The 26782-nt window shown below is 37.6% G+C and overlaps 2 pseudogenes; both read left to right on the top strand.

Moving 5' to 3' along the window:
- Positions 1-14925: 14925 nt before the first annotated feature.
- Positions 14926-15860, top strand: LOC113177725 (olfactory receptor 14C36-like; annotated as a pseudogene).
- Positions 15861-15981: 121 nt separating this feature from the next.
- On the top strand, positions 15982-23987 carry LOC113177724 (olfactory receptor 14C36-like; annotated as a pseudogene).
- Positions 23988-26782: the final 2795 nt, after the last annotated feature.

A 26782-nucleotide genomic window follows, 5' to 3' on the forward strand; every position in this document is an offset into this window, starting at 1 on the left:
CATTTACCTATTATTCCATGAATCCTTTATACAATGTGTAATTTAATCAATGTATCTTTTAATGAGTAAATATAATTTAATATTTTTGTTGAAATCATTTGTGGAGGCATGCATTAAAGATTCATAAAATACATTGCAGTACCTGTATCAAGTACTATCACAGAGGAAAATTTTAGCAATCAAATCTGAAAAAAACTTACACTCCCATAATGTGCTATTATTCAGAGAAATGTCAAACAAATTTCTAAGCACTGTGGTACATAACTGTATCTATCAAATTAACTACTTTGAATATATGCAATAATTAAATCCTAAAAAAAATTATAGCCAATCTGTTTGGCACATCAGAAGAGAAATTCCTTGTCCATGAATAAACAGGGCCATGTTTACCACACCCTGTGTCCCGACAGTCAAATCCACCAACCAGGAAGAGCACCCAGTACTTCCCTGGCAGTGGCAGCTGACAGTCTTTTATTATGTCCATGAGTGAATCAGTATGGGGGACAAAGTCTGGAGCATGAGTTGCAGGTCAGCCCTGATGGTTTACCTCCCACACATCTTCTGTGACATCTATGCTAATGTGCCAGGCCTCAAAATTATGACATGGTGGACCATTAATTTTTTACCTAAATTTCTGACTTGGGTCAACTCTTAAATTTCCCTCAGTTTACTGTACTTCTTAAAGTACATCTGTCTATACTTGTTTAAAACTTTATGGCAGTGTACGCGCTCTCTGATTATTATTATTATTATTATTATTATTGTCATCATCACCATCATCATTATTATTTTCATTCTTCTTCTTTTTTTTAACCAAAGATTGAACTTAAATTCTCATCCCCAGTCTCTTTTTTGTGTTTTACTTAGCCCGGAGACTTGCTAAGTGGCTTCAGGCCTTGCTTCATTGGTAATTCTGTCTTTTTTTTTTTTTTATTGGTCGTTCATAACATTACATAGTTCTTAATACATCATATTACATGGTTGATTCACGTGGATTATGAACTCCCGCTTTTACCCCGTATACAAATTGCTGTATCACATCAGTTTCCCTTCCATTGATTGACATATTGCCTTTCTAGTGTCTGATGTATTCTGCTGTCTGTCCTATTCTCTACTATCCCCCCTCCCCTCCACTCCCCTCCCCTCCCCTCCCCTCCCCTTTTCTCTCTCTACCCCTTCTACTGTAAATCATTTCTTCCATTTGTATTATCTTGTCTTACCCCTCCTTTCCTCTTATATGACATTTTGTATAACCCTGAGGATCGCCTTCCATTTCCATGCAATTTCCCTTCTCACTCCCTTTCCCTCCCACCTCTCATCCCTGTTTAATGTAAATCTTCTTCTCAAGCTCTTCGTCCCTACCCTGTCCTTGTTTACTCCCCTTATATCAAAGGAGTCATTTGGTATTTGTTTTTTAAAGATTGACTAGCTTCACTTAGCATAATCTGCTCTAATGCCATCCATTTCCCTCCAAATTCTATGATTTTGTCATTTTTTAATGCAGAGTAATACTCCATAGTATATAAATGCCACATTTTTTTTTATCCATTCATCTATTGAAGGGCATCTAGGCTGGTTCCACAGTCTTGCTATCGTGAATTGAGCTGCTATGAACATCGATGTAGCAGTGTCCCTGTAGCATGCTCTTGTTAGGGCTTTAGGGAATAGACCGAGAAGGGGAATAGCTGGGTCGAATGGTGGTTCCATTCCCAGCTTTCCAAGAAATCTCCATACTGCTTTCCAAATTGGCTGCACCAATTTGCAGTCCCACCAGCAATGAACAAGAGTGCCCTTTTCCCCGCATCCTCTCCAGCACTTATTGTTGTTTGACTTACTAATGGCTGCCAGTCTTACTGGAGTGAGATGGTATCTTAGGGTAGTTTTGATTTGCATTTCTCTGACTGCTAGCAATGGTGAGCATTTTTTCATGTACTTGTTGATTGATTGTATGTCCTCCTCTGAGAAGTGTCTGTTCAGGTCCTTGGCCCATTTATTGATTGGGTTATTTGTTATCTTATTGTCTAATTTTTTGAGTTCTTTGTATATTCTGGTTATTAGGGCTCTATCTGAAGTGTGTGGAGTAAAGATTTGTTCCCAGGATGTAGGCTCCCTGTTTATCTCTCTTATTGTTTCTTTTGCTGAGAAAAAACTTTTTAGTTTGAGTAAGTCCCATTTGTTGATTCTATTTGTTAACTCTAGCGCTATGGGTGTCCTATTGAGGAATTTGGAGCCCGATCCCACAGCGTGTAGATCATAACCACCTTTTTCTTCTATCAGATGCCATGTCTCTGATTTAATATCAAGCTCCTTGATCCATTTTGAGTTAACTTTTGTGCACGGCGAGCGATAGGGATTCAGATTCATTTTGGTGCAAATGGATTTCCAGTTTTCCCAGCACCATTTGTTGAAGATGCTATCCTTCCTCCATTGCATGCTTTTAGCCCCTTTATCAAAAATAATATAGTTGTAGTTTTGTGGATTGGTTACTGTGTCCTCTATTCTGTACCATTGGTCCACCCGCCTGTTTTGGTACCAGTACCATGCTGTTTTTGTTACTATTGCTCTGTAGTATAGTTTGAAGTCTGGTATCGCTATACCGCCTGATTCACACTTCCTGCTTAGTATTGTTTTTGCTATTCTGGGTCTTTTATTATTCCATATGAATTTCCTGATTCTTTTATCGATTTCTACAAGATATGCTGTTGGGATTTTGATTGGCATTGCATTGAACTTATATAGGACTTTTGGTAATATCGCCATTTTGATGATGTTAGTTCTGCCTATCCATGAGCAGGGTATATTTTTCCATCTTCTAAGGTCTTCTTCTATGTCTTTCTTTAGGGTTCTGTAATTTTCATTGTATAAATCTTTCACCTCTTTTGTTATGTTGATTCCCAAGTATTTTATTTTTGGGGGGGATATTGTGAATGGAGTAGTTGTCCTCATTTCCGTTTCAGAGGCTTTGTCCCTGATATACAGGAATGCCTTTGATTTATGCGTGTTGATCTTATATCCTGCCACTTTGCTGAATTCATTTATTAGCTCTAATAGCTTCTTTGTAGACCCTTTTGGGTCTGCAAGGTATAGAATCATATCATCTGCAAATAGTGATAATTTAAGTTCTTCTTTTCCTATTTTTATGCCTTTAATTTCTTTCGTCTGCCTAATTGCTCTGGCCAGTGTTTCGAGGACTATGTTGAACAGAAGTGGTGAGAGAGGGCATCCCTGTCTTGTACCAGATCTTAGAGGGAATGCCTTCAATTTTTCTCCATTCAGAATGATGCTGGCCTATGGCTTATCATAGATTGCTTTTACAATGTTGAGGTATGATCCAGTTATCCCTAATTTTTCTAGAGTTTTGAACATAAAGGGATGCTGTACTTTGTCGAAAGCTTTTTCTGCATCTATCGAGATGATCATATGGTTCTTATTTTTAAGTCTATTGATGTGTTGGATAACATTTATTGATTTCCGTATATTGAACCAACCTTGCATACCAGGGATGAATCCTACTTGATCATGGTGTATAATTTTTTTGATATGTATTTGAATCCGATTCGCCAGAATTTTATTGAGGATTTTTGCATCAAGGTTCATTAGAGATATTGGTCTGTAGTTTTCTTTCTTTGAAGTGTCTTTGTCTGGTTTCGGAATCAGGGTGATGTTGGCCTCGTAGAACGAATTTGGAAGTTCTCCCTCTTTTTCTATTTCCTGAAATAGCTTGAAAAGTATTGGTGTTAGTTCCTCTTTAAAGGTTTTGTAAAACTCTGCTGTATACCCATCCAGTCCTGGGCTTTTCTTAGTTGGTAGTCTTTTGATGGTTTCTTCTATTTCCTCTATTGTTATTGGTCTGTTTAGGTTGTCTATATCCTCCTGGCTCAATCTGGGCAGATCATAAGACTCAAGGAATTTATCTATGCCTTCACTATCTTCTATTTTATTGGAGTATAAGGATTCAAAGTAATTTCTGATTATCTTCTGTATTTCTGAAGTGTCTGTTGTGATATTGCCTTTTTCATCCCGTATGCTAGTAATTTGAGTTCTCTCTCTTCTTCTCTTCGTTAGCATGGCTAAGGGTCTGTCAATTTTATTTATTTTTTCAAAGAACCGGCTTTTAGTTTTGTCAATTTTTTCAATTGTTTCTTTTGTTTCAATTTCATTAATTTCAGCTCTGATTTTAATTATTTCTTGCCTTCTACTTCTTTTGCTGTTGTTTTGCTCTTCTTTTTCTAGGATTTTGAGATGAAGTATGAGATCATTTACTTGTTGGTTTTTTCTTTTTTTGAGGAATGAACTCCAAGCAATGAATTTTCCTCTTAGAACTGCTTTCAATGTGTCCCATAGATTCCGATATGTTGTGTCTGTGTTTTCATTTAACTCTAGGAATTTTTTAATTTCCTCCTTGATGTCTTCTAAAACCCATTGATCACTCAGCAACCTATTGTTCATTCTCCAGGTGATGTTTGATTTTTCCTTTCTTCTTTTATCATTGATTTTCAGTTTCATTCCATTATGATCAGACAAGATGCATGGTATTATCTCTACCTCTTTGTATTGTCTAAGAGTTGCCCTGTGACATAGTATATGGTCTATTTTTGAGAAGGTTCCATGTGCTGCTGAGAAAAAAGTGTAGCTACTTGATGTTGGGTGGTATAGTCTATATATGTCAATTAAGTCTAGGTTGTTAATTGTGTTATTGAGTTCTATAGTTTCCTTATTTAACTTTTGTTTGGAAGATCTGTCCAGTGGTGAGAGAGGTGTGTTGAAGTCTCCCATGATTACTGTATGGTGGTCTATTAGACTCTTGAACTTGAAAAGAGTTTGCTTGATGAACACGGCTGCACCATTATTTGGGGCATATATATTTATGATTGTTATGTCTTGTTGGTGTATGGTTCCCTTGAGCAGTATGAAGTGTCCTTCTTTATCCCTTTTGATTAGCTTTGGCTTGAAATCTATTTTATTAGATATGAGTATGGACACTCCTGCTTGTTTCCGCGGTCCATATGAGTGATATGATTTTTCCCAACCTTTCACCTTCAGTCTATGTACATCTTTTCCTATCAAATGCGTCTCCTGTAGACAGCATATTGTTGGGTCTTGTTTTGTGATCCATTCTACTAGCCTGTGTCTCTTAATTGGTGAGTTTAAGCCATTAACATTTAGGGTTATTATTGAGATATGGTTTGTTCTTCTATCCATATTTGTTTATTGATGTTACTAAACCTGATTTGTTATCCTCTTTGACTACTTTCCCCCCTTTACTGTCCTACCTCCCATTGTTGGTTATCAATGTTATTTTCCATTTCCTCTTCCTGTAATGTTTTGCCAAGGATTTTTTGAAGAGATGGTTTTCTAGCTGCGAATTCTTTTAACTTTTGTTTATCGTGGAAGGTTTTAATTTCATCTTCTAACCTGAAGCTTAATTTCACCGGATACAAGATTCTTGGTTGGAATCCATTTTCTTTAAGCGTTTGAAATATGTTATTCCAGGATCTTCTAGCTTTTAGAGTCTGTGTTGAGAGATCAGCTGTTATTCTGATTGGTTTACCCCTAAATGTAATCTGCTTCCTTTCCCTTGTAGCTTTTAAAATTCTCTCCTTATTCTGTATGTTGGACATCTTCATTATAATGTGTCTAGGTGTGGATCTCTTATGATTTTGCACATTCGGCGTCCTGTAGGCTTCTAGGATTTGGGATTCTGTCTCATTCTTCAAGTCTGGGAAGTTTTCTTGTATTATTTCACTGAATAGATTGCTTAATCCTTTGGTTTGGAGCTCTGTGCCTTCCTGTATCCCAATGACTCTTAAGTTTGGTCTTTTGATATTATCCCATAGCTCTTGAATGTTCTGCTCATGGTTTCTTAGTAGACTTGCTGAGCTATCTATGTTCTTTTCAAGTTGAAATACTCTGTCTTCATTGTCTGATGTTCTATCTTCTAAGTGATCCACTCTGCTGGTAGTATTCTCAATTGAGTTTTTAAGTTGGTTTATTGTTTCCTGCATTCCTAGTATTTCTATTTGTTTGTTTTTTATTACCTCTATCTCCCTGTGAAATTGATCTTTTACTTCCTGGATTTGTTTGTCAATGTGATCTTTCATTGTCTGATTTTGCTGTCTCATGTCTTCCTTGAGACTCCAGATCATCTGAAGCATGTATGTCCTGAGCTCTCTATCTGACATTCCATCTGTTGCAGCTATTACCTCTTCTAAAGTTGAGTTGACCTGCATTGCCTGTGGTCCTTTCTTTCCTTGTCGTTTCATACTGCTGGCGTTTCTTTCTGCTTGGTGAAATTGTTGTGTCTTTGATATTTTCCCCCTCTATTTATTTATATTGCTCTTGTATAGTTGAAAAATCACCCTTGCAGGGCAGGTAGTGGCTGTGATCCTCCTCCAATTAGTGTGATCCGTCTACCATGCTGGCAGGCCCTAGGTCTGCTTTGCTGGTCGGTCAAAGGTCCACCTACCCAGCAGGCGCCAGGGGCACCTGTGTCACTCCATAGGTTGCTGGGCCTAACCTCCCGATGGGTTGCAGGTTCGCCTAGCTTGCAGGCACTGGGGGAGGGGCCGGTTCCGCCCCTCAGCAGGCTTTGGGCCCGCTCTGCTGGTGTTCACAGTCCCGCCTACCTGCAGACACTGGGGGAGGGGACGGGCCTAGCCCTCAGCCATCCGCCGGACCTGTCCTAGTGGGTCTGGTCCGCGTTCCCCGCAGGCGCGTGTAGCTGCAGTCCCTTGGCTGGTTGCTGGGCCTGACCCGCCTCGGTAATTCTGTCTTGATACCTCTGATCCTCCTGCCTTAGTCTCCTTAGGCATTGTGATTGCAGGCTTTCACCACCACACCTGTCTTGTAGCAGTCTTTCATCACCTCCCACAAAATATTTCTCTCCAAGTATTCTCGTGCCCTCACTGGCATATACTTTGATAATTAGCAATAGTAACTGACAGATTCTTAAGAACAAGTTTATCTAGTATTATTATATAACACAATGAGAAAAAATATTTATATGATATCACATTCAGATTTTAAATTATAAATTCTGAAAAAACAATTTTTTTCACCATTATACTAAAATGAAAATATGGGGAAAAATATAAATGTACTTATTACCTAATAATATTATTACAAAATAATAAACATATACGATTGATTGATGAATACACTTATTGAAGTTTTTAGGCAAGGGAATTCTTGTGGTAGGAGCAGATGAGCACCCCAGTACTGACTGCTGCAGGAAGCTTTGAATTGCTTAACAGGATCCAACCATCCCCACACTGTGTCCCATGGCTTCTGGTTCTGATTGCTCCAATGTTCCCTGCTAGAATAGAAAGACATTCAATGAACCTCAGTTAAAGTCTGTACACTCCACCTTTATATGCATTTCCTCTTCAACTATAGCTTACTGAATCCCAGTGAGTAGTATTGGACATTTTACGTAGATGAGAGGGCTAGTTAAATTAATTTTAAATTTAATGTAAAAAGTTGGAAAGAAATCAAATTATACACACCAGTTCTTTTTTGTATAGATGTTGATTATTTTATTTGTCCTAATTAATTAGTTTTACATGGTAGCAAAAGGCATTTTGGCACATTGTAAATATTTGGAGCACAACTTCTCATCCTCTGGCTGTACATGAGGCAGAGTCATGTGTGGTGCAATCACATGTGTATATAGAATAATAATGTCCTCATTCCACTGTCTTCCCGCCCCACAATCTCCTACCCTAACTCCCCTCTGTCCAATTTAAAGTTTCTCCATTCTTTCCTAGCCCTCCCACCATTACAGATCAGCATCTGTGTATCAGAGAAAACATTGGGCCTTTGGTTTTTTGGAATTGGCTTATTTCCATCAGTATGATTTTCTGCAGCTTCATCCATTTACCTCCAAATGCTGTAATTTTATTCTTCTTTAATGCTGAGTAATATTCCAATTATATATACCACATTTATTTATACATTCTGTTGAAGGGCACCTAGGTTGGTTCCATAGTTTAGCTATTGTGAATTGAGCTGCCATAAATATTGATGTGGCTGTGTCACAATTGTTTGCCTACATTGTCCTTTGGATACAAACCAAAGAGTGGGATAGCTGGGTCAAGTGGTGGTTTGTAGGAATTCTGCATTTGAGATTGGGTCTCTGATTAACTTCATGACTGTCACATGCTTGGTGGATAGGAAGTTTCTGTGCAAAGGTGCAGAATGCCTGGCTGCTGGAAAACTTCCCTGTTAAAGACAAGGGATGCCTGGCCACTGTAGTAATGCTCTTCACGAGGGTTTCAATCTTGATCTTAGGCACATAGCTCCTGGGAATAGAAGAATTTGCTGGCTAGATAACTACAATATTTCATCAAGCTACTGTGCTCCTGGAGCTGCCCACCTAATAGTACCTTCAGACAATGGACTTTCTGGAGAGCTGTACAAAGCTCCTGACATTGCAAATTGTAACTGTGAAATGTAACTGCAGAATAAGTGACCTCAGTGATACTCCAAACAATAATGTGGTTATGGTACTAATGACCTAATGTAACTTATTGATATAGATAAATGTGGCCGCTTGCACAAAGAATCACTCTGTCATTCTAAATTTTCTGCAGAATCTCCATAGTGATTTCCAGAGTGTTTGCACCAATTTGCAATCCCACCTGCAATGTATGAGTGTACCTTTTCACCCACCTCCTTGCCAATGCTTATTTGTATTCTTGATAATTTCCATTCTGATTGGAATTTTAATTTACATTTCTCTAATTGCTACAGATGTTGAACATTTTTCACATATTTGTTGATCAATTGCATTTTCTCTTCTGTGCAGTATCTGTTCAGTTATTTAGCCCATTTACTGATTGAATTATTTGTGTTTTTTTTTTCCTCTCATTTTTTTGAGTTAAGTTTTTTGAGTTCTTTATATATCCTGGAGATTAGCACTGTACCTGAGTTGCATGTTGTAAAGATTTTCTCTCGTTATGTAGGATGTCTCTTCATGTTATTATTTGTTTTTTTCTAAGAAAAATCTTTTTAGTTTGACTCCATTCCAAAAGTCGGCCCAAATTTTTATCATGTCAGCTTAGCACTGGACTTCTTTAACAAGACTCCTAAAGCTCAAGAAGGAAAATCAAGAATCAACAAGTAGCATGGATTCAAACTAAGAAGCAAACACCTGTTCTATTGAAAGGTGCCCCTCTTGATGAAAGCTGTTGGATATTTAACACCTGTTTTAAGATGTTTTATATCATAATATCTGGTAGCAATAGATACAAAAAAAGGAAACTTTGATATTAGAATTTGTGATATCTCAAATCTTGTATCAAATAACACAAAACCCTGTAGGTGCATGAGAATGGTATAAAATTTCTGCAGAATTTAGCAAAAACATTTTCTTTGTATATTAGTCATGAACAAAGAAATAGATTTTTTATAGTAATATAAATTATGTGAAAGATATGTATTGGAAAGAGAGCTCTTCTGAAATATTAACCCTACCCTTTAAGGAAACAATATTTAAGAGTACTTGTTAGATCCTTTATTGTGATTGTGTTTTTTCAGTGCTTTATAGAATCAAAACTTCAGAAGACAAAACACTTAGAACAACACGTAGTTAGAAATTTGATGTGAGTTTAGCAACCACCAAGAAAATGTAGTAACTTATTCTAGAGTGTGTTTCACGGTAATATTCATGACTGAGAATATCATGCCAGAACATTCAAACTTTTCTAAGTTTTAAAAAGACTTTAGAATATTTATATTAATACCAGAGATATATTGCATTATAATAAAGCAGTAGTTTATAGTAGTAGAGTTAAAAACTAAATTGAATCAGAGATTTGAAAGGATTATTTAAGAAACTAGGGCCAAGGAAGGTGTAATTGTAATGGATACTAGCACCTAAAGATATGCTAAGCATTTCACACAGAGACATCAGGAAAGTGGCTGAGAGAATCTGAGGAATTTTTTTTTTCTTCTTGCAGTACTGGGGATTGAACTGAGGATCATTCAACCACTGAGGCATATCCCCAGCCCTATTTTTGTATTTTAGTTAGGGACAGGGCCTCACTGAGTTTCTAAGTGCCTAGCTATTGCTGAGGCTGGCTTTGAACTCACAATTCTCCTGCCTTAGCCTCAGGAGCTGTTGGGATGATATGCATGCACCACAGTGCCTGGCTGTTTTTTGTTTTTGTTCAGGTATTTTTGTCACAGCAATGCAAAGCTCACCAAAACAGGTTCTAAACATAATCATAGAGAATGTAGACTGTTTACCAGAGAAGTCAAATACGACAAAATATAAGGTAACAAAACAAATCAGTCAAATTATACTAGAGAATTAAAAAAATATGTCCACAAATAGATATGTTGATTAAAATATTTCTGGCATATGTAAATGATGGTTTTTCTTTCATCTTTCAGAAATGATCAAATGATACATGCTATAAAGTGGACTAATTTCAATGATGTTATGCTCACTTTAGCCAGAATACACTTCATATACGGAGTGACTTTATTTATATGAAATTTCACAAATATATAAATTCAAAGATACAAAATACATTTAGTTTCCAGTGACTGCAGTTAGGGATTATATGCACAATGTATGTAATGGGTTAGTTGGTCATTTTGAAGTAAAAATTATTTTGGAAAAGATGTAGCTGGAAAATGTACAATTATGCAGTGTGGTAACTCACACTGATGTGAGAACGATAAACTGTTACAAAGGTTAATTTTAAATCATGTGGATTTCATCTTAATGATAAGAAACTTTTGTTGCTGAACTGGAGGTAGTTTTAGATGTTTGCCTCTTACAGGTTGGTAATGAGTGAGAGCTGCCCACCACACTTAATGTTAACTAATCCATACAAATACCTACTTGTAACTGACACTGAGGTGAAGGAGGGCAGAGATGAAAACACACCCAGTGAGCACCATCATTCTCTCCTCAGTGTCATTGGTTTCTCAATAACGACTAAAGTCAATGCCCAGCAGAGGAGTTCCCATGTGTCATCCACTGTCCATACTGGCATGTGGCCTGGTCCTCTCTCCTGGGCTCTACAGGTTCCACTGTCTGATGGTGGGTTCAGGCCTCCTGCTGGCCCTGCAGCCTGAGCTCTGGGCTCCCAGGGGCCCTGCTCCCATTGGCCCGGTACCATGCTCACATAAAGCAGTAGTGACTGAGCTCCCCACATCCCACAAGGCACTGGGCTGACAGGACAGATCCAGCCTGGCTGTAGACACAGTGGATGGGAGAAGCCAAGGAGAGATTCAGTACTGCAACATCATGGAGAACATGTGACACTCAGGAGTGAGTACTTGGCATTTAGAGTCCAAATGCATCTAAGATTCATCATTATTCTGCTCTGCAAATTGCAATTTCATCCAAAGAGTCAGGTAGCCCAGGAAGAGTTTGGTGAATTCTGAGAAGAACACAGGAAGCAGAGAGAGTCCTTATAACTGCATTATGATGTTCACGGTGATTGCGACCACTGCAATAGGAACACAGGGACCCTAGGGACATCTGCATGGTATATGGAAGTAAAGTGTGTAATATGTCTTTGTGTTGCTTCTTGTTGGTTTAAAATTCTTTTCTTCAGATTACTTTAACTATTAGTACACTTGGATAATGCCCAAAGTAGTCTGCACAGAAATTCCATAGAAGACTAATAAAAACATTCACATTAAGACAACAAGAATAAAGTGCAAAACATGGTATAGGATAGATAGGTAGATAGGAATGATTTTATATATCTCATACACATGCACCTAAGTCAATAACTATGGGAAAAATATTTAAAGTGGTAGGCAATATTCTTTGAAATATTTTGAACATTAATCTTATTTCTTTTGTTCACAAAAACATGTTTTCAATTATTTATTGTTTGTTTGTTTGGTGTCAGGGATTGAACCCAGGGTTTCTTAATCATTGAGCAACTTCCAAGCCCTTTTGAACATTTATTCTGAGACAGGGTCTTGACAAGTTGCTGAGGCTAACTTTTAATTTGAAATTTTCCTGTCTCAGCCTCCTGAGCTCCTGGAGTTATAGACATGCACCACTATGCCCAAGTTTTCAATTGTATTCTTAAGTTTTTATACTAAATATATGTTATGTATGGCTATGAGGATGTGTGTATCCAGTGGAATAAATATAAAAATAATGTTGTGCAACATTTGGAAGCATATTTTTATTTTCAGAATATATGTGCCTCAGCATTTTTAATGGCTTATAAGAACACTGATCAATAATTAAGATATAATTTAGAAAATAATTTATTCTTGTGTCTTCCAAACCAAGGAATATTTGCAGTTTTGAAGTGCTCTGTTCATTATGTAATTCATTATTTGAAACACTATCAAGAGAAATTAAAAATAGAAAATTCTCAGCTTTTACCAGTTACAGAGAAACCACCTGGGCAGTCCCTCTTCATGTTCCTGGAGTTAAAATATGCTAGTTCTCCTCACAAACATTGTGCTGACTCTCACTTCTACCATTCCTTTCTGTTATTTATACCTTCATCTTATTGTCTTTATGAGAGAATCCTCTATAAGCATCTTTACCCCTTAAATGAGAATGTGGAATGGAATCACACCAAAATATTAAGGCCAATCTATGCAATCTGAGCCATACTTTTATTTTAAAAATCCAGGTTCAAAAAAGTCATCCTATCTTTAGAATCTACTGAAATTATTTGAGGCTCTCTGTAAAAATCAGTCAGTGCTTTGTACATTTATTTTATTGTATTTATGCATGACTTTGGATTGGTGCTCCATAAATGGAAGTTTTTGAAGACTGATATATGAAAAAAGAAATTCAAATTCAGAAGAATTTTTGAAACCATAGCAAAATCACACAAAGGAGGGCATCAAGTAATTAATGTAACTCAAACTGGTTTGTGGAGAATTTGCTAAGTTCTATTGGAGAAGGAAAGGCAGTATTTGCCTTAGTGTAGAAAACAATAATAAAGAAAGAAAATGTCTCTGTAGTCCTATGCACCTTCTAGATTTGCACCCATCTTGATGTCCCATCTGTATATTACAGGATGTCCTGAGGTGATCAACAGGAGCTCCTGTAGCTCCTGGAATCCAGGTTAAAGGGTAAAAAGTCTGGCAGATTTCCTTATTAGTCTCATCATATATCACATTCAGAAGTTTTCATATTAATTTGAATTTTTATATATGTATCATTTTATTTTTTTCCTTCACAGTACTGAAATAATGTTTTTTTTTAAAAAAACAATCTTTTACTAAAACTCAGTATCTGCAGCTGATTTTGCCATATTATAAATCCTTAGTAAATATTTGTCAAGATTGCCTGCTTTGAAAAAAATCTTTCTTTCTGCACAGAAGTGGGGATATGTTATCTCAAATGAACACACACTGTATTTCTTAAAGAAGTGAAGAATGAGCACCACTGATTTAGACAGTACTCACTTGTAAATTAGTGGAATAAAGAATCTTAGTTCATGTTAGCAGTTAGTCAATTGTACTACATTGCATTTTTTATTAACTACTATGCACGAAGTCACTTACTTGCTACTAAGAGAATAAAAAGATGAATGATACAACGTTCAAAAATCAAGTAATTTATACCAGTGATTTGGTTGACTAGTACTTATAGATGTACTAAAAAGTAAAATAACATGTCGACTTCTAACACTAACAGAAATGTATAAGAAAAAAATAGAGGCTAAGAAAGGGATTTGGAGAAAAAGTTGCATTTCAACCTCTTTAAAGAACAGTATATAGTAATGGGGAAAACTAAATCAATTATGTCTTGGTAGAAAAGAGGCTCAGCCACCAAGATCCAGGATATGCTGTGAACAAGGAGGTCACTGAAGTTTGAGTTCAGTTTTGTGTCAGGGAGGAATGGGGGATGAGGCTAGCAAAAGATTGCAGGTAGATTAAGTAGGACACCTTGAACTTCACCAACACTGTGAAATTAACAGTAAAGTTCATGAGTCTGGCCACCCACCAATGACCTTGGGGGACACACACATTTTCAGAGCAGCCCAGGCAGGCTCATCAGGAAAGTCTCTTTTCCAAGGGTGAGTGTGGTTAACCTGGCAAGGTGCTGAGATGGACTCAGGTTGCAGAGGGCTGAGGAGATATTTTGGTGACAAAGGATTGAACCAGTATGAGGTGATGCAGGAGTGTTATAACTATGAGCAAAACATTCCTTTTAGGGTATGCAGTCAGTAACTTTCTGTACACTTATGATAACTTTAAGAAGATTGGTATATAAGGGGAGGTGTCAAAAAAAGGAACAATTATTATGTAGACAAAGGGATCTTCAACTTCATGGTGCTGAGCAATGAGTAAAAATATATTAAGGTAAAAAGTAGAAGTTTTGTAGAATGTCAGTCTCTAAAGACCTTACACTGATCTGCTGGAGAAAAAACTAGCCCCTGCGGGAGCTGAAACAGGTCTGGTGAGCATGTAAGAGATTTTTATGTTCATGATGATAAAGTCTCTGAAACCATATCTACAAAAATATTTATAAATTATAATTTGAATTATTTAGTGTGTATACAAAGGCAAAAATGTGGTGAACTTTTATTTATGGAAGACAATGAGGTAACTAAATTACAGAGCATTAAAGAACGCACTCTCACACAGGTCTCAAACAGGAAAGAAGGTGACAAATGCTTTCTAGTACTCTGCATGGATGTCTCAGGAGGTCAGAGGAGGCCTGATGAGTAGCTGAGGAAAAGCTCTGAAGGGCACACAAAGACCCTGGGCTGCAGACCTCCACTCCTGCACTGGGAGTTGCACTATGATTAAAAATGTTTAAAAATATCAGAGAAAAAGAGTGAACTTTCCTTTGTAGAGAAAGCTAATGCGAAATACAAGAAAACACTCTGGACATAAATATGTAAAATAATTGAATTAATTATTTTTTGCTTCCTCTCTCATCCATTTATCTTCCCAGACAACCAGAATTTTCAGCAAATGGCCAATGCCACCATGGTAACTGAATTTCTCCTCCTGGGCTCTCCTGATGGCTGGGATCTGAGTTTTATCTATTTCACAGTATTCCCAATGACCTACCTGGGTACCTTGTTAGGCAACCTTATCATTGTCACTGTCACCACTGTTGACCAGAACCTGCACACACCCATGTACTTCTTCCTCAGGAACCTGTCCATCTTGGACATGTGCTACATTTCCATCACTGTCCCCAATGCCTTTGTCAACTCTCTCACTATCAACTGGGTCATTTCAGTGACTGGTTGTGCAACACAGATCTTCTTGGTCCTTTTTTTTGTGCATATGTAGAGATTTTGATTCTCTCCATCATGGCCTGGGACCGCTATGTGGCTATCTGCCAGCCCCTCCAGTACCCCCTCATCATGAACCCTCAGTTTTGTATCCACATGACCCTGGCTTCCCTTCTCAGTGGTCTGCTGTATGCAGGTGTGCACACTGGGAACACATCCCGGCTGTCTTTCTGCCAGTCAAACGTGGTACACCAGTTCTTCTGTGACATCCCCTCTCTGCTGAGGCTCTCCTGCTCTGACACCACCAGCAACATGGTCCTTCTTCTTGTCTCTGCTGTGGTCATTTTCGGTGGCTGCTTCCTTTTTATTGCCGTGTCATACATTCGCATATTTTCTGCTGTGCTGAAATTTCCCACCAGAGCTCCAGGGAAGGCCTTCTCCACCTGCACCCCTCACATCATCGTGGTGTCCGTCTTCATCAGTTCTGGCTCAAGTGTGTACCTGAGGTCCTCAGCAACCTCTGACACCCTCCAGGACATGGTTCTCTCTGCCTTTTACACCATGATTCCCCCCTTCCTAAATCCTCTTATCTACAGTCTCAGGAATAAACAGGTAAAGGAAGCTGTGAGCAGAGTAATTCAAAGACAGTTATTGTCAGGGAAATAATAAAGATAACATTTCAGCATCATGCTAATTTCATTGATCTTGGTTCTTAATTAGATACAATACTCTTCATATTTATGCTTTACAAGTTACATTGTCTACCTTTCTATTACATTATTAGAAGATGAGTTATTTCATAAGGTATTTTTCTGTGTCTTACCATATCATTTCCATGGACCTATTATAGAATGTGTAATTTCATCAATGCATCTTTTAATGATTAAATATAATTCAATATATTTGCTGAAATCATTTGTGGTTATGTATTTTAAAGAATCATCCCATATGTCAGTTACCTATATCAAATTCTGACACCAAAGAAAACTCTAGGAGATAATTTATTCTCATATAATTTGCTCTTATTCCAAACAATGTAGAACCTACTTGTAAACATTGTAATACATAATTTGTCAATTTATTTAGTTATAAAATATATAAAAAATCAAATCCTAAAGAAATTGTAGCCAAAATGTAAAGATTTTTTTTTGTATGTTTAAACAGCAATTCTTTATTCCAGAACTCTCACTGGCACTCTACACACACTTCCCGGGAATCCACTCCCTCCACCGGGCTCCATGCACCAATTCTCAAAATGTAAATAATTTAACAGTAATATTTTTCTCCATCTGGACCAGGCATAAGAAAATACTCCTTTCTGTGAAGTAAAGAGAGGGCAATGGTTAATGCACCCTGTGTCCCAACATTCACATCTTTCCACAAGGAACAGAAGCCTGTGATTCTTTGACCACGACAGGGGCCAGTCTTTGATTATGTCCATGCATTGATGTCAGCTTTCTGATGGTTTGTCTTCCACATATCTTACTCCTGTAGTGTTGTGCTAATGACTTATTCCTAATAATAATGTAGAAATGGACCATAGTTGTCTGGCACATATGTCTGGGCCATGCTAACTCTTATATTTCCCCTCACTTTTCTTTAATTTGTAATGTAAACTTATATCTTTTATTGTGATAGTCATTTTGTTGTTTTTGGTGCTGGTAGTGTTTTATTTATTTATTTTTTAAATTTTAAATTGTTATATTCGACAGCAGAATTCATTATAATTTATACTGCACATATAGAGCACAATTTTTTTATTTTTTTAAATAAATGACAGCAGAATGCATTTTCTTTCTTATTACACATATAGAGCACATTTTTTATATCTCTTTGTATATAAAGTATGTCCACGCCAATTCATGTTTTTATACATGTACTTTGGATACTGATGTCCCTCACATTCTGCCAACATTGCTAACATCCTGCTCCCTCCCTTCCCCTCCCATCCCTCTGTCCTATCCTTGCTAATCCCCTGCCCCCTCCCTTCCCCTCATATCCCTCTTCCCTATCTAGAGTTCATCTATTCCTCCCATGCTCTCCCTCCCTACTCACTATGAGTCAGTGTCTCCTTATGTCAGAGAAAACATTCTGCATTTGTTTTTTGGGATTGGCTAACTTCACTTAGCATTATCTTCTCCAATGCCATCCATTTACTTGCAAATGCCATGATTTTATTCTCGTTTACTGCTGAGTTATATTCCATTGTGTGTACATGCCACTTGTTTTTTTAATACCTTAATCTACTGAAGGGCATTTAGCCTGGTTCCACAGTTTTGCTGTTGTGAATTGTGCTGCTATAAACATTGATGTGGCTGTTTCGCTGCAGTATGCTATTTTTAAGTCCTTTGGGTATAGACTGAAAAGAAGGATAGCTGGGTCAAATGGTGGTTCCATTCCAAGTTTTCCAAAGAATCTCCATAATGCTTTTCATATTGGCTGCACCAATTTTCAGTCCCACCATCCATGTCTGAGTGTGCCTTTTTCCTCACATTCTTGCCAACTCTTATTGTTGTTTGTCTTCATAATAGCTCACATTCTTAAAGGAGAGAGATGTAATCTTAGAGTAGTTTTTACTTGCTTTTCTATAATTGCTAGCAGTGATGAACATTTTTCATAAATGTGTTCATTGATTGTATATCCTCTTCTGAGAAGTGTCTGTTCAGGTCCTTGGCCTAAATATTGATCAGATTATTTCAATTTTGGTGTTTAGCTTTTTGAGTTCTTTATATGCCCTAGAGATTAGTGCTCTATCTGATGTATGAGGGGTAAAAATTTGCTCCCAAGATGTAGGCTCTCTATTCACCTCACAGATTGTTTCTTTTACTGAGAAGAAACTCTTCATTTTGAATCCATCCCATTTATTGATTCTTAGTTTTAATTCTTGCACTATAGGAGTCTTATTAAGGAAGTTGGGGCCTAATCCTACGTGATGAAGATTAGGGCCTACTTTTTCTTCTATTAGGCTCAGGGTCTCTGGTTTAATTCCTAGATCCTTGATCCACTTTGAGTTGAAGTTTTCAGTTTCATTTTGTTGTGTATGAATTTCCAGTTTTCCCAGCACCATTTTTTGAAGAAGCTATCTTTTCTTCAATGCATGGTTTTTGTACCTTTGTCTAACATAATTGTAATTTTGTAGGTTAGTCTCTATGTCCTCTATTTTGTACCATTGTTCTACCAGTCTGTTTTGGTGCCAATACCATGCTGTTTTTTGTTACTATTGTTTAAACTTAAGTTCTAGTATAGTGATGCCACCTGCTTCACTCTTCCTGCTAAGGATTGCTTTAGCTATTCTGGGTCTCTTTATTTCAGATTAATTTCATGAATTTTTAAAAATTTTTTATGAGGAATACCATTGGGATTTTGATTGGAATTTCATTAAATCTGCATAGTGCTTTTGGTAGTATGGTTATTTTGATATTAATTCTGCCTATCCAAGAGCAAGTTAGATGTTTCCATATTCTAAGATCTTCTTTGATTACTCTATTTAGGGTTCTGTAGTTTTCATTGTACAATTCTTTCACATTTTTCATTAAGTTGACTCCCAAGTACCTTTTTTTTTTGAGGTTATCATGTATGGGGTAGTTTTTTTCATTTCCTTCTCAGAGGATTTGTCACAGATATACAGAAATTCCTTTGATTTATGGGTGTTGATTTTATATCCTGCTACTTTTCTGAATTCATTTACTAGTTCTAGAAATTTTCTGGTGGAGCTTTTTGGATCTTCTAGATATAGAATCATATTGTCAGCCAATAGTGCAAATTTGAGTTTTTGTTTTCCTGTGTATCTCTTTAATTTCTTTCATCTGTCTAATTTTTCTGGCCAGTGCTTCAAGAACAATGTTAAATAGAAGTGGTGAAAGAGGGCATCCCTGTCTCCTTCGAGTTTTAGAGGGAATGCCTTAAATTTCCTCAATTTAGAATGATGTTGGCCTGGGGCTTAGCCTTGATAGCCTTTATGATGTTGAGATATGTTCCTGTTATCCCTAGTTTTCCTGGTGTTTTGAACATGAAGGAGGTGTATTTTGTCAAATGCTTTTTCTGCATCTATTGAGATACCATATGATTTTTGTCTTTAAGTCTATTGATGTGATGAATTACATTTATTAATTTTCATATGTTGAACCAACCTTACATCTCTGGGATGAATCCCACTTGATTTTGGTGTAAGATCTTTTTGATAAGTTTTTGTATTTTATTTGCCAGAATTTTATTGAGAAATTTTATATCTATGTTCATTAGAGATATTGGTCTGAAGTTTTCTTTCTTTGATGTGTCTCTTCCTGTTTTTCAGGATGATATTTACCTCATAGAATAAGTTTGGGAGTGCTCTCTCTTTTTCTATTAACTGAAATAAATTGAAGACTATTGATGTTACTTCTTCTTTAAAGGTCTTTTAGAATTTGGATTTGTATCCATCCAGTCCTGAGCTTTTCTTGTTTGGTAGTAGACTTCTGATGGTGTCTTCCATTTCATCACTTGATATTGGTCTGTTCAAATTGTATATATCATCCGACTTTATCCTGGGAAAATTGTATGACTTAAGAATTTGTCAATGCCTTCAATATCCTCTACTTTATTGGAGTGTATGTTTTCAAAATAATTTCTAATTATCCTCTGTATTTTTGTAGTATCTCTTGTGATAGTACCTTTTTTATCACATATGCTGATAATTTGATTTTTCTCTCTCCTTTTCCTCATTAGCATGGGTAAGTATCTGTCAATTTTTTTTTAATTTTTCAAAGAACAAATTTTTGTTTTGTCAGATTTTGCAGTTGTTTCTTTTGCTTCAATGTCACCTCTAATTTTGATTATTTCTTGTCTTCTACTGCTGTTGGTGTTGATTTGTTCTTTTTCTAGAGCTTTCAGATGTAGTGTGAGGTCATTCATTTGTTGACTTTTTCTTCTTTTAAGTAATGAACTCCATGCAATGAACTTTCCTCTTAGTACCACTTTCATAGTTTCCCAGAGATTTCAATATGTTGTGTCTATGTTCTCATTTACTTCTAGGAATTTTTCAATTTCCTCCTTGATATCTTCTGAAACCCATTGTTCATTCAGTAACATATTGTTCAGTCTCCAGGTGTTGGAGTAATTTTTATTTTTTATTTTGTCATTGATTTCAAATTTCATTCCATTATGATCTGATGAAATGCAGGGTAGTATCTCTACTCTTTTGTATTTGCTAAGAGTTGCTCTGTGGCAATTTATATGGTCTATTTTAGAGAAGGATCCATGTGCTGCTGAAAAGAAGGTGTAGCCACTTGATGATGGTTGTTATATTCTATATATGTCAGTTAAGTCAAAGTTATTAATTACACTATTGAGATCTATAGTTCTTTTTTTATTCAATTTTTGTTTGGAAGATCTATCCAGGTGTGAGAGAGGTGTGTTAAAGTCATCCAAGATTATTGTGTTTTGGTCAAGTTAACTCTTGAACATGAGAAAAATTTGATGAACATAGCTGTTCAATTGTTTGGGGAATATATATTTATGATTGTTATGGCTTGTTGGTATGGTTCCCTTGAGCAGTATATAATTTCCATCTTTTTCCCTTTTGATTAACTTTGGCTTGAAGTCTACTTTACTGACATGAGGATCGAAACTCCTGCTTACGTCCACAGTCCATGTGAGTGGAATGATTTTTCCCAACCTTTCATTATCAGTCTGTGTATGTCTTTTACTAACATATGAGTCTCCTGGAGGCAGCATATTGCTGATTTTTTAATCCAATCTGCTGGCTTATGTTTTTTGATATATGAGTTTAGGCCACTGATATTCAGGGTTATTATTGAGACATGTTTTGCATGTCCAGTCATATTTATTTACTTTTGTTATTTAACTTGACTTGATTTTCTTCTTTGATTAGTTTTTTTTAGGGTACTACCTCCCTCTGCTAATTGCATTGTTGTTTTTTGTTTCCTCTTCATGGAATATGTTTCCAAGGATGTATTGTAGTGCCAGTTGTCTAGCTAAAAATTCTTCTAACTTTTGTTTATCATGAAGTGTTTTTATTTCTTCATCAAATCTAAAGCTTAAATTTTTTAGACAGAGAGTGAGAGACAGAGAGAGAGAGAGAGAGAGAGAGAGAGAGAGAGAGAGAGAGAGAGAGAATTTTTTAATATTTATTTTTTATTTTTCTGCGGACACAACATCTTTGTTTGTATGTGGTACTGAGGATGGAACCCGGGGTGCACATATGCCAGGCAAGCATGCTACCACTTGAGCCACATCCCCAGCCCCTAAAGAGGAGACTAAAGAGGACCCAGGATGACAGAGGCCTGAGGAGATTATGATGGAGGTAACCTGGGATTGAAGTGGTCTGAGCTGTTATGGAATTATTCAAATATGAAAAAATCTTCCTTTCAGTGTATTAAATCAGTATTTTTTGTATGATTATGAAACTCTGAAGAAAAAATATAGGGCTGATGTTGTGACTCTGTGGAAGTGTGTTTGCCTCGCATATGTGAGGCACTGGGTTCAATCTCAGCAACACATGAAAATGAATAAACAAAACGAAGGTATTGAAATTAAAAAGAAAGAAAGAATCACAATAGAAGATGTCTAGAAGACTAAAGAAATTTAATTTTTAGGCAAAGGAATCTTTAACTTCATGGTGCTTCTTGGGAGTTGCCCCAGCTCAAAAGACTAACTTCCCCATCCCCCAAGAAGAGCCATCCAATGCTGAGCCCTGCTGGCTCACATGATCCTGCCATCCAATGGTGAGCCCTGCTGGCTCACATGATCCTGCTACCTAATGGTTAGTGCTGCTTGCTCACATGATCCTTACCCACCAATCAGACTAGCCCTGCTGGTTCACATGATCCTTATTCATTAATCAGACTAACCCTTCTGGCTCACATGATCCTTACCAATCAAACTAGCTCTGCTGACACATATGATCCTTACCCCCCAATCAGAAAGCACCCCATGTCAATTGTAAAACCCTTCAGCCATGAATCAGTCATAACTGTCAAACCACCCCCAGCTCTATAAATATGGAGAGCTGTTCCTCAATAAATGGGCATTTTCTCTGACAATGAGCCTTGTTCTTTCTTTCAGTGCTGAACATGAAATATAAACACAACAGGGTAAAAATAGAAGTTTAGGTGAATGTCAGCTGTAGGTATGAATATCTTACTCTGATCTCTTGAAGAAGAAAAGAGAGCACCAGTGAGAACAGGAACAGGTGCCTGTTTGATGGTGTGTGACCATGAGACAGCACCACTCATGTCCTGGGGAGCAGCGGGAGAGTAGCCAAGTGTAGTTAGGACACCTCAGTTTACTGTAACACCAGAACTGTGAGCTTTGAATGGGAAATTGTTGTGGAGAACTTAACTCATGATATTTTTTTCATGTTCATGAGAATAAATACTTCAACATTATGAATAATTTGGATAATTGCATTAATGAAATAAAATGAAGGTGATAAAAATGAAGAACAAAAGAAATGCATGGTGACACACAAGGTCATGGGGAAGAGATGGGCCACCCTGGAAGTGCTCTGCATGGAGTCTCAGGAGGTCAGGCAGGCCTGATGAGGAGCTGAGAACAAGCCCTGCAGGTCAGGCCCAGACCCTGGGATGTAGACCTCCACACCTGCACTGGGAAGTGTACTCTGCTCAGAAATGATTAAAGATATCAAAAAACCAAGAGTGCCCTTTTTCTGCAAGGAAAATACTAAAAAGTACAAGAAAACACATTGGACATGAATGTGTAAACTAACTGTATTATTTTTCAAATATGTTTCAGTTGTGTAAAAATATTTATATTTTATTTATTTTTTTAATTTATATGCAGTGCTAAGAATCAATCCCAGTGGCTCACACATACTATTCAACTGCTCTACCACTGAGCAACAGACCCAGGCCCATCCACTTGTACTAATCATATTTTTGCTTTCTCTCTGTTATCTGTTTATCTTCTCAGACAACCAGAATTTCCACTCTATGTCCAATTTCACCATGGTAACTGAATTTCTCCCTCTGGGCTCCCCTGATATCTATAATCTGAGTTTTCTCTATTTCACAGTATTCCCACTGACCTACCTGGGTACCTTGTTAGGGAAACTATTTCCATCACTGTCCCCAATGCCTGTGTCAACTCTCTCAAGGGCATCAGAGCCATTTCAGTGGCTGGCTGTGCAACACAGATTTACCTGGTCATTTTCTGTACATGTGTTGAACTTCTGTTTCTCACCATCATGGCCTGGGACTGCTATATGGCCATCTGCCAGCCCCTATATTACCCCCTCATCATGAACCCTCAGTTTTGTGTTTACATGAACCTGGCTTTTCTACTTAATTGTCTGCTGTATGCAGGTTTGCACACTTGGAACATATTCTGGTTGTCCTTCTGCCAGTCAAACGTGGTCCTTCAGTTCTTCTGTGATGGCCCCTCTCTGTTGAGGCTCTCCTGTTTCGATACCACCAGCAACATGGTCCTTCTTCTTGTCTCTGTTGCAATAGTTGTTTGTGGTTGCTTTGCTATAATAATCATGTCATAAATTTGCATATTTTATGCTGAGCTGAAATTCCCACCAGAGCTCCAGGGAAGGCCTTCTCCACCTGCACCCCTAACATCCTTGTGATGTTTGTCTTCCTCAGTTCCATCACAGGTGTGTACCTGAGGTCCTCAGCAACCTCTGACAACCTCCAGGACCTGGTTTTCTCTGCCTTTTACACAATCATTCCTCCCTTCCTGAATCCTCTCATCTACAGTCTCAGGAACAAACAGGTAAAGGAAGCTGTAAGGAAAATTATTCCAAGACATTTATTCTCAGGGAAATGCTAAAGATGTGCTTCAGCATCATCCTTATTTTACTGGTTATAGTTCATAATTGGATAAAGCTCTTCATATGTGAGCTTTTCATGTTACACTAATATCCTAGTATCAACTTATTAAGACCAAGTATAGAAAAATTTCCCATAATAGTTATGTGATTTATACTTTTATATCTATCCTTCATAAAATGACACTAGGTTCAGCTATAGAAAATGATAAGGCAGTAATATATTTAAAAGTTACACAATATGTCAGTGAACATGCTGAGTTAAGTAAATAGCTTTACACATTTTGACAATAATATATTTCTTCACAATCACATATAAAATGATTAAAAATCAGAGTAAAATTTGTTTTGTCTAAGTGCTCCTCTGCATGTGAAAGGGTGCGAAATTATGAGTTCAAATGAAAACTCTTAAGTGAGCAGCCAGGAGATCACTTTAGGCACAACAGCATTGTCCACCACTGAGCAGGACTATGGTACATGGAGAACATGAGTCTGATCATGCACAGGAATGTGCCTGGAGCAGACAGGCTGCTTTTAGCTGCAGTGATCAGTATTGCTCCAGCCTGTCCTCTAGAAAACCTTGTTTTCACAGTGCTTGGTAAAACTCAGGACTCAAAGCATCCCTCCATTAAAGCAGCCCACAGGACAACTGAATTTGCTCCAGCCCTGAGAATAGGGTTCTCACTTCCATAAAAGCCATCTACATAGGAGGGCCAGGCCCCCACATCATATGCCCACCTTGGCCTGTGCACTATGGATGAGCTTGATGAGTGTCATGTGATCAGAAGTCTGCAGATGGCTCTATCATGGAAAATGGGGCTCACTTCTTTGGCTTGTGAGGTTTGGGAGGAAAAATAATTACAATAGTAAATGACAGACCAAGGCCAAGATCAAGCAGGAGTCCACTGCAAGGTATAGTGCTCCTTTCCCTCCATGGCCTGCAGAGCGGTCAGTACTGTGACCACTGGACTCCTAGAGGGCTCCAAGAAGCCGATGCCCATTTGTTATGGTTCAAATGTGGGGTCCTCTGACAGCTAAGTTGTGAGACAATGTAAGAAGTTTCCAAGTAGCACTGATTGGGTTGTAAGGGTCTTAACCCAATCAGTGATTTAATCTTCTGATGAGGATTAACTGAGTGGTAACAGAAGTTGTGGGGTGTGGCTGGGGGAGGAGATGGGAATTAGAGCATGGATTTGGTGTCTATATTTGTATGTGGAGAGTGGAGTCTCTCTCTGTGTCCTGATCACTGTGATGTGAGCTTCTTCCCTCAACCACACTTTCACACCATGTTTAGCCTCACTTGGGGCCCTGAGGAATGAACCTGGCCTTATGTAGGCTAAAAGCTCTGAACTGTGAGCCCTCAAATAAATTTTTCCTCCTCTATAATTGTGTGTGGTGGAGTCCTTTAATCACAGCCAAAATTAAAAGAAAGAAAGAAAGAAAGAAACAAAGAACTGACTAAAACACTATTCTTTATTTTTCATATCTTTCTTTCCTGATTCCCTAATCATTCCTTTTCATAGATATAAAAAACAGAGGTGTGCTTTTTATCTTGGGTCCCTCACCTGGGAGAACACAGATAGACATGAAGAGAAGGTGACCACTCATGTCTCCCTTTCCCCATGAAACTTAAACTTTCTCCATTAAGCTGTCTCTAGACAGTTGACTTGATTTTATTTCATAACACTTTTTATATTCTTGTACTCATGCCCCAGATATTCAGAAAGGTTATACTAGAAGTGGTAATATAAATTTATAAATAAATAAAAGAGAAAACAAAGACCAGGCCACCTTAAGATTGTTTTTTTTGTTTTTACAAGCTACATTGTTCTGAACACCGGTGCCAGGTCCTGCTCTCCACATATCAGGTGGGATATTTATAAGGCATGGAGGCTGCTGGCCTTGGCCCAGGTTCTGCTGAAGATCATGAATGAGACAGGGGGTCGTTGCTCTCTGATCACTCTCTGACTGTCCTTCAGAGACTCATCTGTGAGTCTCATCATAATCAGTGTTCCTTCTATGTTCTGGGTCCTGGGACTTAGACAGTGTGGTCTGTACACCTACAATTATAATAGGTAAAACATACCTTAGTTGCTTTTTAGGATATCCATTAATCTATCCACCAGTGGCCAAGTCAAATACTGACTTCTGTTCCTGGACATTTTCCAACCTTTCATAGTCCATGGGTGTTCAAGTCAAATAACCCTGTAGACATAGGAATTAATGTTGTCTCCATTGCAGTGAAGTAGTTCCCACTGCACTCCTTTACTAGCCTGTGAACACCCTGAGTCCATCCAGTGACATGCCTGCTCATTTAGTTCTCCAATCTTACAGACATTGTGGCCTCAAGACAAGGTTAATATCATTCTTGGTGACTGTAGAGACAGGGTCTTTGTACTTTGTATATTTGGCTGGTTTAACACACATTTTTTTTTTCTTTAAACTAGGTACAAGGCATGGGATTAGTAGCTAAGGACAATGAAGAAAATTCCAGAACAAGAAAAGAAGACCTCAATACAATATCCCTGACAAGAATATAGGCAAACCTTCTCAACAAAATCTAGCCAAAAAATTCCACAGAACACCAAAATCAGAATACACCATATTCATATGGTATCAATCCAGGCATGCAATAAAGCACCTACAGAAAATCACCAACAAATTCTACAGTGGGTTAACAGAACAAAGGGCAATTCATCCATCAATAGGTTGATTTTGAAAATGTTGGTGTATACACATAATGGAGCTTAATTCATCCATTCAAGAAATAAAATAGTGATAAATGCTACAATGTGGA

The sequence above is a fragment of the Urocitellus parryii genome, chromosome 1 (genome assembly GCF_045843805.1).
Source record: "Urocitellus parryii isolate mUroPar1 chromosome 1, mUroPar1.hap1, whole genome shotgun sequence".
Lineage (NCBI taxonomy): Eukaryota > Metazoa > Chordata > Mammalia > Rodentia > Sciuridae > Urocitellus > Urocitellus parryii.